This window comes from Hemicordylus capensis, chromosome 3, assembly GCF_027244095.1.
Source record: "Hemicordylus capensis ecotype Gifberg chromosome 3, rHemCap1.1.pri, whole genome shotgun sequence".
In the NCBI taxonomy this organism is placed as follows: domain Eukaryota; kingdom Metazoa; phylum Chordata; class Lepidosauria; order Squamata; family Cordylidae; genus Hemicordylus; species Hemicordylus capensis.
In genome coordinates this window covers 265,781,585-265,794,857 of record NC_069659.1, presented here as the reverse complement: position 1 = coordinate 265,794,857, position 13,273 = coordinate 265,781,585, and the positions used below count along the sequence as shown (strand labels likewise).

Genomic DNA, 13,273 nt, shown 5'->3' with positions numbered 1-13,273 from the left:
TGTCTTCGGGGCTATCATGTTCAAGTCCACACAGACAATATGACTGTCAAGGCCTCCCTGAACAGAGAAGGAGGGATGGGCTCAAGGACCCTCCTTTACTTGATCCTCCAGGTCTTACATTGGGCAGTTGAACGCAATGTGGAACTTTAAGCCATTCACATACAGGGCCACTCCAATGTCCTAGCGGACTCTTTGTCGAGCCCCTATGACATCCCACGAGTCGACGATGCACCAACCGGTTGTCCTGAACCTGTTCCACCACTGGGGTACACCAGAAGTGGATGCCTTGGCCTTGCAAACAACTCGACAGTACCATCATTATTGCTCCCGGATGGGCAACGTGAGAATAGGGGATGGGGATGGCACATGGGAATAGCCTCATTATCATTGTAGTTGGGTTGATTCCACACTGTTTTGTGGAAGGACAATTTTCACAACCGTGATGATTTTAAAAAATACTTATTTAAGAATGGACAAATGAGCAATTGCTCTGACTGCAAACAAGAACGGAGAAACGGAGAAACGTATGCCATTGTTTTATACTGAGTTAAACTATTAGTCCATCTAGCTCAATATTGTCTAGGCCAGGGTTTCTCAATGTGTGGGTCCCCAGATGTTACTGGACTTCAACTCCCATAATCCCCAGCCCCAGTGGCCTTTGGTTTAGAATTATGGGAGTTGAAGTCCAATTACATCTGGGGACCAGGGGCGTACCTACTATTAGGCAAGGGGAGGCGGCTGCCTGGGGGGCCCCCATGCCTTGAGGGGCCCCCCAGTGGCAAGTCACATGACTATATATTGTCGTGTGTGTGTGTGTGTGTGTGTGTGTGTGTGTATCAGCGAGGGGCCCATTTTAAAATTTTGTCTCTGGGCCCATGCCAGCCTTGTTATGCCCTTGCTGGGGACCCACACGTTGAGAATCCCTGGTCTAGGCTGACTAGCAGCAGCTCTCCAGGGTGCAGATGGAGGTCTTTCCTAGCCCTGCTCAAAGATGTCAGAGGTTGCACCTGGGTCCTTCCAGATGCATAGCATATGCTTCACCCAATGGTGAAGCTATGGCCTCATCCCCATTTAAAGTCCTACTGGCAGGAAATGGGGAATGCTGTAGATGGAGTAAACAGCATGGTGTTTTGAAAGAGCCAGTATGAGAGAGAACTGGGAGACACTTCAGGGCTCTACATTTAGGCACAGACAAATCCCCATAAAGAGAATAGAACTTACTTCTGATTAAATATACTTAGGATCTTGTGCATGGACATAGGCATTGTGGGATTATGATGAGGAATATATTGCCAAAAATTGCAGTTTCAGTTTGGGTCCAGCTGATTGTAGAAGATCATTGAAGAGCCCTTGTGAGGAAATAATCTTTGTTCCCCAAAATGCAGATGACAACCGTTCTAGAGGAGCCTTCTACCTGATATAGAAGTTTGTTTTTGTAATGAAGCGGGTGGGCGGGGGGTGTTTTAAGAAGCATTCAGTCATGTGTTTTCGCCTGCCTGTAGTCTGAAGTGGTCCAGCCCAGACACAGGCTTACCTCCTGATCTGGTGCTAGAATGAGTCCCATAGTTCTGAGAACCTGCTACTGTGTTTCCCAGCCTGAAAACATTTAGGGAGGTAGCATGCATAGTAGTAGCTCAGGCTGCTGGGAAACACATGAAGACCAGGACTGAAAGCGAAAGAGGTAAGAGAATGGAAATAAAAAATGGAACTGCTTTCTTGAGTTGCCAGCCAGGTCCAGAGGTTCCTTTCTGTCAAGGTGCTAATGTAGCTAAAGACTATATGTATGACCAGAACACCATTTACCCCAATGTATAGCCACCTAATGGTATAGCAGGGCAGTAACTTGCCTAGGGAGAAAGAGGTTGCTGGTTCGAATCTCTGCTGCTGTGTTTCCTGGACTATGGGAAACACCTATATCAGGCAGCAGCTATATAGGAAGATGCTGAAAGGCATCATCTCATACTGCGTGGGAGAAGGCAGGCTGCTGGAGAAAAATTGAAGACCAGGAGTGAAAGCGGACGAGATAAGAGAATGGAAATTAAAAATGGAACTGCTTTCTTGCATTGCCAGCCAGGACCAGAGATTCCTTCAGAAACCCTTCCTGTATTCTACCAAAGAAAACCACACGGCTCTGTGTTTGCCAGGAGTCAACACCAACTCAATGGCACAACTTCTTACCTTTTTATATACAACCATGCAGAAAGCTTTTCACTAGAGATGTGCATGGAACCAGTTTGTAGTCCTTTTATGGGCCTCCAAACTGGTTCAAATGACCGGTGGTTTCACTGTTTGAAGTTGGGGGGTTGTCTTTAAGGGTGGGGGAGGATGCACTTATCCCTCCCTCCGCTCCCCCCCCACTGGTGCTCTGTTTTCAAAGGGATCATTGGGGTGGCAGCGTACCTCCTTGCTGCCCTGTTGCCTCCTTGGTCCCTACGTCACTGGAAGTAACCGACGTGCCTGTGCACATAGGCACATGTACTCGCATGTCATGCGCATTGGGTCCTTCTGGTGACGTAGGGACTGAGGAGGCAACGGGGCGGCATGGAGGTATGCTGCCACCCCGACAGTCCCTTTACAAATTGGTGGGGTGAAAGCGGAGGAGGGGCAAGTGCATCCTCCCCCACCCTTAAAGTCAACCCCCTGCTGCCTTCAAACTTTGCCTGCCCTGTTCCGTGTACATCCCTACTTTTCATCTGTAGCATCTCCCCATGTGGTGAGGGCAATCTTACTGCAGATCTGCGATGAATCAGGAGCACTGAAATTCTCCTCATGGATAATACAAACAGCCGGATTCCACATGATTGTACACCCATTATTATGAATCACCTCTTGGTAAATAGGTTCTGTGTTCATCTTATGAATGTTGAAGGATGTGCTAATAACAGGAATAGTGCTTTTTAGGACTCTCTGGTCCATTACACGGCAGTAAAAAGGATTAAACTTGCCATAGATGTGGTCCCAGGCATTGGTTTGAGGCTACACGACTCAATAACCATGCTGAACCTGACAGATTTTGTTCTGGTCAGTGCCTAGACAGGAGAATGCCCAGTAATTCCATCTATGCCATCATAAATTCAATGATGGAAGAAATGTATATAAGATATAAATGGAATAAGTACATGTAGATTAATATTTTGTCATAGCATGCTTCTGTTACCTTCATGATGTTTTGTGATTTTGTTTGCATCACTGTTGCAGCTTTGTTTCCAATTTGATGTTTCATGCTTTTGCACTGGTACCTCCTGTTCATATGTGCAATAAGTTGCAGTATTGAACTCTGCTTGGGACTCACAATGCTTTGATTTGGCTTTCTGATTCTTTGCTGTGATGGGATTTTCTGATTCCCGATGTATGTGTTACTAGATTCATTGTCTAGACAGCCTCCTACTGCAGACTGTTACTTGTTCCAAATAACTGCTCTCTCTCTCTCTCTCTCTCTCTGTGTGTGTGTGTGTGTGTGTTTAGAAAGCCATCTATAATTACAGGATTTCTTAGAATAATAAGAAGGCACCAGGGCTTTCATTTCTGAAATGGTTTCTGAATTATCTTTGCAGTGCTTTTGGTAAATATTAACTATCCTCTGTCTCTCAGGACCATCAAAGGCAAATAAGGCAATAAAAGCTCATGTTAGCTTTACAAACTGTTAATCAAAAGTGAAAGTAAACACCACACACTCTGTTTGGAAAGGGAGTATGCAGCATTTCCCCTTTATTCAATGAAGGAGACAAGACTTGATTTGTATGAATGTAGCAGCAACATTTTTTTTCCCCTGGGAGGAGAGCTGGTCTTGTAGTAGCAAGCAGGACTTGTCCCCTTAGCTCAGCAGAATCCGCCCTGGCTGCATATGAATGGGAGACTAGAAGTGCAAGCACTGTGAGATATTCCCCTCAAGGGATGGAGCTGCTCTGCGAAGAGCAGAAAGCTTTAAGTTCCCTCCCTGGCAGCATCTCCAAGATAGGGCTGAGAGAGACTCCTGCCTGCAACCTTGGAGAAGCTGCTGCCAGTCTGTGAAGACAATACTGAGCTAGATGGGCCTATGGTCTGACTCAGTTTATGGCAGCTTCTTATGTTCTCCAATTTGGTCAAAATGGAAATGATATTTGGTACTAGCTGACCCAGGCACCCCTAGTTCTCCCTTCCTCCTCCATTTCAGTGCTCAGCCAGTTCTTCCCCCATCCCTTCAGCCAGTCTCCCTCGCCGCTCTTTCTGCCGGCAGCTCTCATCCTCCTCGCGAGGAGACCGGTGGCCCTGTTTTCACTGCCTGCTCGGCTGCTCACAGTGGTGCTGCCTCCTGTGCCGCCCCCTCCTTGACGTCTCTCCCCTGCCAGCTCTTGTCCATGTGTTTTTGCTGCCTGCTTGACCATCCTCATTGGCTCGCAATGGTGCCTCCTCCTCCTTGGTCTTCCTCCCTCCCTCCTCTCCAGCTCTTGCAATTCACAGCAGCTGTTCACAAACTCATGTGAGAGCTGCCACACACGGGATTAGCAATGGGTGCGCCTTAGATAATTACATAGATAGATAGATATATGTCCCTTGTGAAATGCAACAAGTTCATTATGGTGGTGGAGATTTGCCCAGGTCTAAGGAAATGAGGGCAAAAGTTGATGCCCTTAAAATATTAAGATAATTGCATCCTCTATTTGGTTTTGAATAATTTCTCAGAAGTATCAATATGACAATAAGTAGGCAATGTTGTAGCAAATGGCTTCAGGAAATGGCACTGTTGAAAACAAAATGCAAGAGTTGATCAGTTTAAAAAAGATGGCAGTCCTTCAGAGGATGCTGTTTATTTTGACTCCCCCCCCTTAATATAGAATAATGAAGATTTATGTTGCCAAATGCATTTGTATAGTTTGTGTATTTGATTTGTAATTGAAAGCACTCAATACAACTTCTTGTGCCAGACTGCTCCAGCTGTCATTGGTCCAGGGCCAATGGCATAAGGAGGCCATGTGCAGCCCATGTTTTTACAGGCAGCCCTTCTGTGGCAGGGGGCCCTCTCCTCTGGTGGTGACCATGGCAGAGATGTGTCAAGGGTGGTGTCTCCATCCCCAGCAACAGCAGAGCCAAGCTCCTCCCACCCTCACTCCAGTCAACATCCTGATCAGCTGGGAAACAGCAGTGTGGCTGAAGAGAACAGCATGGTGGTGGGTGACTGGAGAGCTGACCAGCAGGGGAGGGGGGAGGCAAACGAGGCCACCTGTTGGCAGGTCAAGGTAGATTTGGAGGTAGGGTAGCATGGGTTTTTTGGGCCCGTCCACCATATTGTAGCTCCACATCTGTCCAGGGTATAATTTCTATGTCCTTGGGTGTCTTTCATTACAACCCATACACACAATTAATAAGACTCATACATGTAACAATATTACTGGAGGCAGACTAGTTAAGTTATGTTTTCTGGGAGGAACCAGGAACAAGTTAAGGGCAACTCCCACTTCCTGCATAACTGGAGAAGAGAGAGGCCACAAAGTGAGAAAACTTTGTAAACCTTTTTATCTCATATTCTATCTATCTATCTATCTATCTATCTATCTATCTATCTATCTATCTATCTAATTTGCTAAGGCGTACCATGGCTAATCACATGCATGGCAACTCTTGTGAGAGTTCACTAGTGAGCTGCTGGGAGGGGGAGAGGAAACAGGGGAAATAAAATGATGGTAGAGGGCGGGCTGCTGAAGAAAGATGCGGCTATGGCCAGCCAGGCTGGCAGGGGAGAAAACAGTGGTGGGCAGGTGGGAAGGAGAAAACAGTGGCAGCGGACTGGGGGGAGAAAACGAGGGGGGGGGGCAGGGGGGGAGAAGATGGCAGAGGACTGGCAGGGAGAACTAGAGGCACAGATTCTCTGCACCCAGTTCAGCTAGTTTATTTTATTTTATTAGAAAGATAGATTAGAAAGATATTTTATTAGAAAGATAGAAAGATATTTTATTTTATTAGAAAGATAGATTTGAAATGAGACAAACAACTTGAAACAACACAAAGAACTCGAAACACACATTCACACTCTGTTGTGTTCCGAAAATTTCTGTGGCGGAAAGACAATAGTAGAGACATCACTACAACCTTTGGGGATTGTCCAGCACTTCATGTTCTTAGTTCTGATACATGAAATATTCTGTGAAATTTGTTGGGGGTTTAATGCATCTGGGGTGTGTGCATGCTCAGCAGTTCCTGAAATTTAGTTATTTGCCATCTTGTGTCTACCCTCTTCCTCTGGCAAGTATCTTTCTCCACCTTTTTAAATACTTGCCTCTCTACCCTTCCAATATGTGAAGATATGAAGTGGTCTTATACTGTCTGAGACCATTGGTTCATCTAGCTCAATATTGTCTACACTAACTGATAGTGGCTCTCCAGCATTTCACATGAGTCTTTCCCAGTTTAAAGGACTGAACCTGGAGCCTTCTGCATAGAAATCATGTGCTCTGTCACTGTTACAGTTATAGTCCCTCCCCAACCCTGAAGGGGCAAATTCACAGCAACAAGGTCTTAATTTTTTCAGTATGGTGGTCTCCATGCAATCAACTTAAAGGTAAAGTGTGTCATTGAGTCAATGTCGACTCCTGGTGACTACAGAGCCCTGTAGTTGTCTTTGGTAGAATACTGAGCTTGCAGCTGGTAGGCATTTGTATGGAGTTGCCATATGCAGGGGCATAGGTAGGGGAGAGGCGGCCCGTGTTTGCCCCTCTCCCCGGCGATCCCTCAGAGAGAGGGAGATAATGAAGAACATTAGGGAGGGATGGAACTGGGAGCCCTCAGGAGCTAGGGGACCCAGGTTCTTTGAACCCATTCGCTCAATTATAGCTACACCCCTGGCCACATGTATGAGCTGGTACCTCCATGTGGAGATTATACATGCAACAACCATGATTTGCACAACTTACTTGGTCACCATTATATGTTTTCCTGAAGCTGACCCGTGAATGCCTCTTATGTATGTGACATTCTTTTTCTCCAGTAAAAAAGCTATGATGTAGCCTTGCAGAAATAAAAATTGCATATATTTTAGAAACAAGCTCCTTATTTTATTGCACACTTCTGACTGTCCTGAGAGAAAGTCTCCCTCCTCTAGGTAACCTCTGTGCTAATACAGATTTGGCTAAGTGGTCAGCAGTGTTTTACTTGGCTTAATAGAATTCCTACGGCTTGCATGTAGCAAATAAAATGACAGTGATAAACCACAGGCTCCAGTCTTATCTTGCCTGGCCAGTGTCCCCAACTATCAGCTATTGGCCTCTTTGGCCAGCTTTTCATCAAAGCTGCAGTATGGAATTTAATATTTGCCATTTATTTGCAAATAAACCATGTAGAGTGTAAAAAGCCAGCAACCCCCCCCCCCCGGCTTTGTCCTTTTAAAAAGAGGTTGTGTTAAATATATATGAGAGTAGAAGAAATATTTTGTTCACAGTGTCATAGCATTAATACAGGAGGCCTTAACAACTATAAATATTTGGTGATTACTTTTAGGGCATGCAAGGTGAGGTAAATGTAGCTTAAACAATAAGTAATGTATATCAGATAATACCGGGAAGCAATTTTCAGTAGCCATAGCTATAATTTAGGAGGGACATCTTATCTTGGGCATTTGCCATCCTAGGCAAAACCTCTCATTTGTCCCCTACATAGTATATACTAGGATTGTATGAAATCAGCTCAGTAAAAAGATATGGTCTGATTTTACTCAAATAATTTTTTAAATTTCAAATGTGATCACAGCTGGGGGAGAAACCCAGCTCTCTGCCTGTACATATCTCATTTTTAAAAAAATGTTTTTAGCCCATATTTTTGCTTACAAATACAAGCAGCAGATCCAGGTTTTTCCTGTGATTTTCTGGTATGCAGTAACTTCCCCTGATGTTATATCATTTCCCTTGCACTTTTTGTCCAGGTTCAGTGAGTATCCATGGTTACTTTTAAAACTTTTAAAAAAAGGTTTGCCCAGCCCCTGACTCTGACCCTGAAATTCAGAAGAGTCCAAAGGTCCCTGAATTGACATTTGAAGGATTGGATTGGATCGTGCCAGACCCGATACTGACTTTCAGGTTTATGCATAGGCCACTACTCAATGAAGCCTATCCTCCCTACTGAGCCTGTGACCCAACTGCTGTGGGACACTTTGCTTTCCATCCCTGCTGTGTTGTGCCACATTGGTGGCGGCTCCATTTTTCCTCTATCATGGTGATGTCGAAACAGGACCCATCCACCCAGTTAAGTCTTTTGTCTCCAGAAATGCAATCATATTTGCTTCCCATGTAAGGCCCTGTAATTATTTCTTGTATTTCTTCCTGTGGAACTCTTTCTGGCAGGATTGTTTTCCCTGTTTAGCTTTGCCCTCTCCCATATTACCACTTGCCATCAGCTGCTAGTCAGCTTGCTTAACTTCCTTGGGATTCTGACCCTTATACAACATTCTCTTCTCTGGAGTAGATGCCACTTGTTGGGGCCATTCACATGATTAGCAAAAATCGGGCTAGGAGAGCCTAGCCCAATTTTTGCTATATGTGAGAACCAGCCCATTACTATTTGTAGGTAGGCATTTAGGAAGAGAATGCCACTGCCTGGTAGTGATGACATGGAGTAATAGATTTGGTTGTTATTAGCATAGTGATAACACATATTGTATATGTGGACCGGGCCCCCTTCCCGAAGGACAGTCTGGTTCATTATTGAATCTCTTGAACTGCCCCGGTTTGCAGTGGACTGGTTCAAGAGTGAACTGCTTCTGCACATCGCTAACATTATCCCTTCTCAGAGCAATGGAAACCATGCATGAGGTGGGAAGGAAACACTCTGCTCAGTCCTTTCCCTACTTCCTGTAAGTACTATTGCTCTTCTTCTCCCATCTTGATGGCTGGAGTGGTCTGGCACCCACCCTTTTCTCCTTTTCTAATGAGTGGGATGAAATGTGCCCAAAGGAAGGGAGAAGTAGTGAAGCTGAACAGAGGCTGTATTATCCTCCCAAAGTTAAAAGGGCACTCAAAGGGAATGGGGGGCAGGTGAGAGGGGCGCACACCAGATGTTTGTGGGCAAATAACTGCAGCTTTTCATCTAAACCTTCACTCATTTTCCTTTATAATCCTTTATATGATCTTCCCACTTGTTCACACTGAAATGAATTGGCCAAACTGGGGCCATCCAGCTGTTGCTGGACTATAACTCCCATCATCCCTAACAACAATAAATTGCAGCTGGGGATGATGGGAGTTGTAGTCCAAGAGTTGGAAAGCCTCAAATAAGCCATCCTTGGATTAGCCCTAGTCTTTCCAGAAGCAATCATTCAGTGCCCCAGGCTGTTGACCATGGAAATGCCCAGGCAAACACCATCAGCAGGAGGAGCTGAGGCAGGGTGCACCTTCTAGGCATGTTGGGCGTGGGATTTCTGGGTGCCTTCTGAAATGCTGTACTGTTCAGCACTCCTCGCCCCCCGCCCACCCCATGTCTGAGAAGGGCTTGAGAGTTTTATGTTCCTTCCCCATTTTTCCACATGCATTGGAGCTAGAGCTCTTTATCAAACCCTGAATTAAGCAAATTCATCTAGAGGGAAGTGCCAGACTGCTGCAAAACCCAGGACAGTTGTGTTATGGGATAACTAAATTTGAGGTTATAGATCTGAATGACAATTGACTTGTACAAATCTGAGGCATCTATGTATTGTGCCATTATGGACTTTTCAGGGCTCCTTCTCTCAGCATTCTTTGCCCAGTTCCACAGGCAGCCTCAATGAAGTGTGCGAGGCCTCCAACCCTGCATTTGTGATGTATACATACAGGTGAAACTCGAAAAATTAGAATATCGTGCAAAAGTCCATTAATTTGAGTAATGCAAATTAAAAGGTGAAACTGATATATGAGACAGACGCATTACATGCAAAGCGAGATAAGTCAAGCCTTAATTTGTTATAATTGTGATGATCATGGCGTACAGCTCATGAAAACCCCAAATCCACAATCTCAGAAAATTAGAATATTACATGGAACCAAGAAGACAAGGATTGAAGAATAGAACAATATTGGACCTCTGAAAAGTATAAGCATGCATATGTATTCAGTACTTGGTTTGGGCCCCTTTTGCAGCAATTACTGCCTCAATGCGGCGTGGCATGGATGCTATCAGCCTGTGGCACTGATGAGGTATTATGGAAGACCAGGATGCTTCATTAGCGGCCTTCAGCAATTCTGCATTGTTTGGTCTCATGTCTCTCATCCTTCTCTTGGCAATGCCCCATAGATTCTCTATGGGGTCAGGCCAGGCGAGTTTGCTGGCCAGTCAAGCACAGTACACTGTATACTTTTCAGAGGTCCGATATTGTTCTATTCTTCAGTCCTTGTCTTATTGGTTCCATGTAATATTCTAATTTTCTGAGATTGGAGATTTGGGGTTTTCATGAGCTGTACGCCATGATCATCACAATTATAACAAATTAAGGCTTGACTTATCTCGCTTTGCATGCAATGCATCTGTCTCATATATCAGTTTCACCTTTTAATTTGCATTACTGAAATTAATGGACTTTTGCACGATATTCTAATTTTCCGAGTTTCACCTGTATGTACTCTTGAATTGTCTTCCCAGTCTCTCAAAATCCAAACAAGTAAAATGAAGCATTTTTTTCTTTTTTAAAAATATTATTTTTAATTTGTTTTGGGAATGGTAAGAGCCCAACTCAATACAGGCTGGTTTCTGCTTCAAACAGCTCTTTTTAAAATACTGCACTATCTCTACTATGTTTTTAAAATTAGTCTTTAGAACCTAGTTCTCCAAAAATAAAAAAAGGGAAAATTCCAACTTATTTTTGCATTTAAAAATTAGTAGATATTTGTCTGCCATCACAGTTATTAAGCAACGCTATTTTAGTTGCTTTTCCTCTTGTATTCTTTTGTGCTGAAGTAACAAATTCCGTGGTTTGCAATTACTTCTTATTTGGCCAGCTGAGAATAGAATACAAAAGACTAGCAGACTCGGATCCAGTTGCCTAGAAGTAAGATTTAAGGATAAAAGTGATTAAGGCTGCAATCCTATGCACACATTCCTGGGAGAAGGCCTCATTTTAATGCAGTGTGGCTGCCGATTAGACATGCATAGGATTGTGCTTTCTCTCTAGGCATGTAGATTTATTAGGAATAAAGACATGTTAAGTTTATTTATTAAGCACAGTTCTTGCCAACTTCCCTGTTGTTCTTCTTTCTTACGCTTTCTCACTTCACATATCTGACTATTCTTTTCTACTAGATGTTCTTCACCTTGGCATTATGGTATATCTGCTGCTTGTACTAAAAGCACCTAGACAGTTTAGTTAGTGATCTAATCTAGTTAAGTGGAAGCCAACATGAAAACAAAAAGTTTTGTATTCTTCCAGCCAGAGGCGTTAACTAGGGAAAACGGCGCCCGGGGCAAGCACTGAAATTGCGCCCCCCCGCCGCCCCCTTAGCTAAGCAGGGTCCACTCTGGTTTGCATTTGAATGGGAGACTAGAAGTGTGAGCACTGGAAGATATTCCCCTCAGGAGATGGAGCCACTCTGGGAAGAGCATCTAGGTCCCAAGTTCCCTCCATGGCAGCATCTCCAAGATAGGGCTGCAAGAGACTCCTGCCTGCAACCTTGGAGAAGCCGCTGCCAGACTGGGTAGACAATACTGAGCTAGATAGACCAATGGTCTGACTCAGTATATGGCAGCTTCCTATGTTCCTAAATACTACTGCAGCACACACACAAGACACCTGTCCCATCCTGACACTCAGCCAACTTCCATAATCAAGATCCTACACACACACACACACACACCACAACTGCCTACTCCTAGATTTACAAGGAATACAAGCCACACGCACAGCAGGGAAGTAACTTGCCTAGGGAGCAAAAGGTTGCGGGTTCGAATGGAAACACTTATATCGGGCAGCAGTGATATATGAAGATGCTGAAAGGCAACATTTCATACTACGTGGAAGGAGGCAATGGTAAACCGCTCCTGTATTCTACCAAAGAAAACCACAGGGTTCTGTGGGTGCCAGGAGTCAAAACCAACTTGATAGCACAACAAGCCACACCAGGGCTACCAACTTTCCAATAAGCCTCTGTAGCTGTGTGTTTGATAGTTGCTTGACAGGCAGAAATTTGCAGCTGAAACGTTTCACAGCTCATCCATAATGTTTATCCCTCAACTTACGCAGGCTGAGATGCTATTAAAAGCCACAGATGCAGAAGCAAGGCTGAAAAACTGGCAACCCCCAGTGAGGAACAGAAGAACAGCCCTGCGGGATCAGGCCAGAGGCGTATCTAGGGAAAATAGCGCCTAGGGCAAGCACTGAAATTGCACCCCCTGTCCAAACATCTGACACCCATCTTTCAGATAACTTCACCATAATATCAGCTCAAAAATACAAGTCAAGCTCGTTAATCTTTTAATTAACAAATTATGGCACTACTACATGAACATTATAATTGTATATGGCACTACTACATGAACATCCTTGCCCCTGAGGCTGAAGGTGGCCTAAAGCCCTCAGACTAGTAGCCATTGATAGAGCTGACTACTGTAAGGCTGCTATTCTATGCTCCTTGACTTGGAAGCAAGTTCCCTGAACCCAGTGGCACTTACTTCTGAGTAGACAGGCACAGGATTGGGTTGCTCGTGAAGTTGTGATTTTTCTCGTTGTTTGTGTCAGCTTAGTAGAATGCTGAATCCTACCTGTTTGGATGCAGCATTTAAGAAGTGCCCATTGCAGCTTTAGGGGCAAACTAGGTCTAGGCAAAATGAAGCAGCTTTTGAGTTATTTAAATTTAGGGTGGTGAGGTGACTAAACATGTTCTTAGTTCTCTCCCTCTGAAATAAATGCTTCTTAAAATTGCTTAACTTTGTCTGGAAGAAGAAATCAATAAGAAATCCAGATGCTATAATTTTACAATCCTTCTAAACATATTACCTGAATGTAAGTCCATCTGTAGAGAATTGGATTTATTACAAGTAAATTATTTACAACTGGTGTATAGGAGTTCATCAATGCTGAATTTAAACATAAACTGTAATATATGTATAAACTTCACAAGGGTTTCTCTCCCTCTCCCTGTTCTTGTTTCATTCCAGCAGCCTCTTAATTAATGGCAGTATTTTGAAGAGGGTTGGTGGAGGGAAACCACATATCCCCTAAACAGGACATTTCTTGAAAGGCTGAAATATTCTAATAATGCACAGTGCTTTTAATGTGCTCAGAGTAGCTCTTAAGCTTGCTAAATCCGTGTTATTTCCTGTTTCAAACTACAAAATCAGACAAATA

The 13,273-nt window shown here is 44.1% G+C and overlaps 1 protein-coding gene across 8 annotated transcripts in view; it reads left to right on the top strand.

The window, feature by feature from the left end:
• Window positions 1-13,273, top strand: part of PLPP4 (phospholipid phosphatase 4) — a 186,487-nt gene that overhangs the window by 44,390 nt on the left and 128,824 nt on the right. The gene's annotated exons all lie outside the window — the stretch shown is intronic.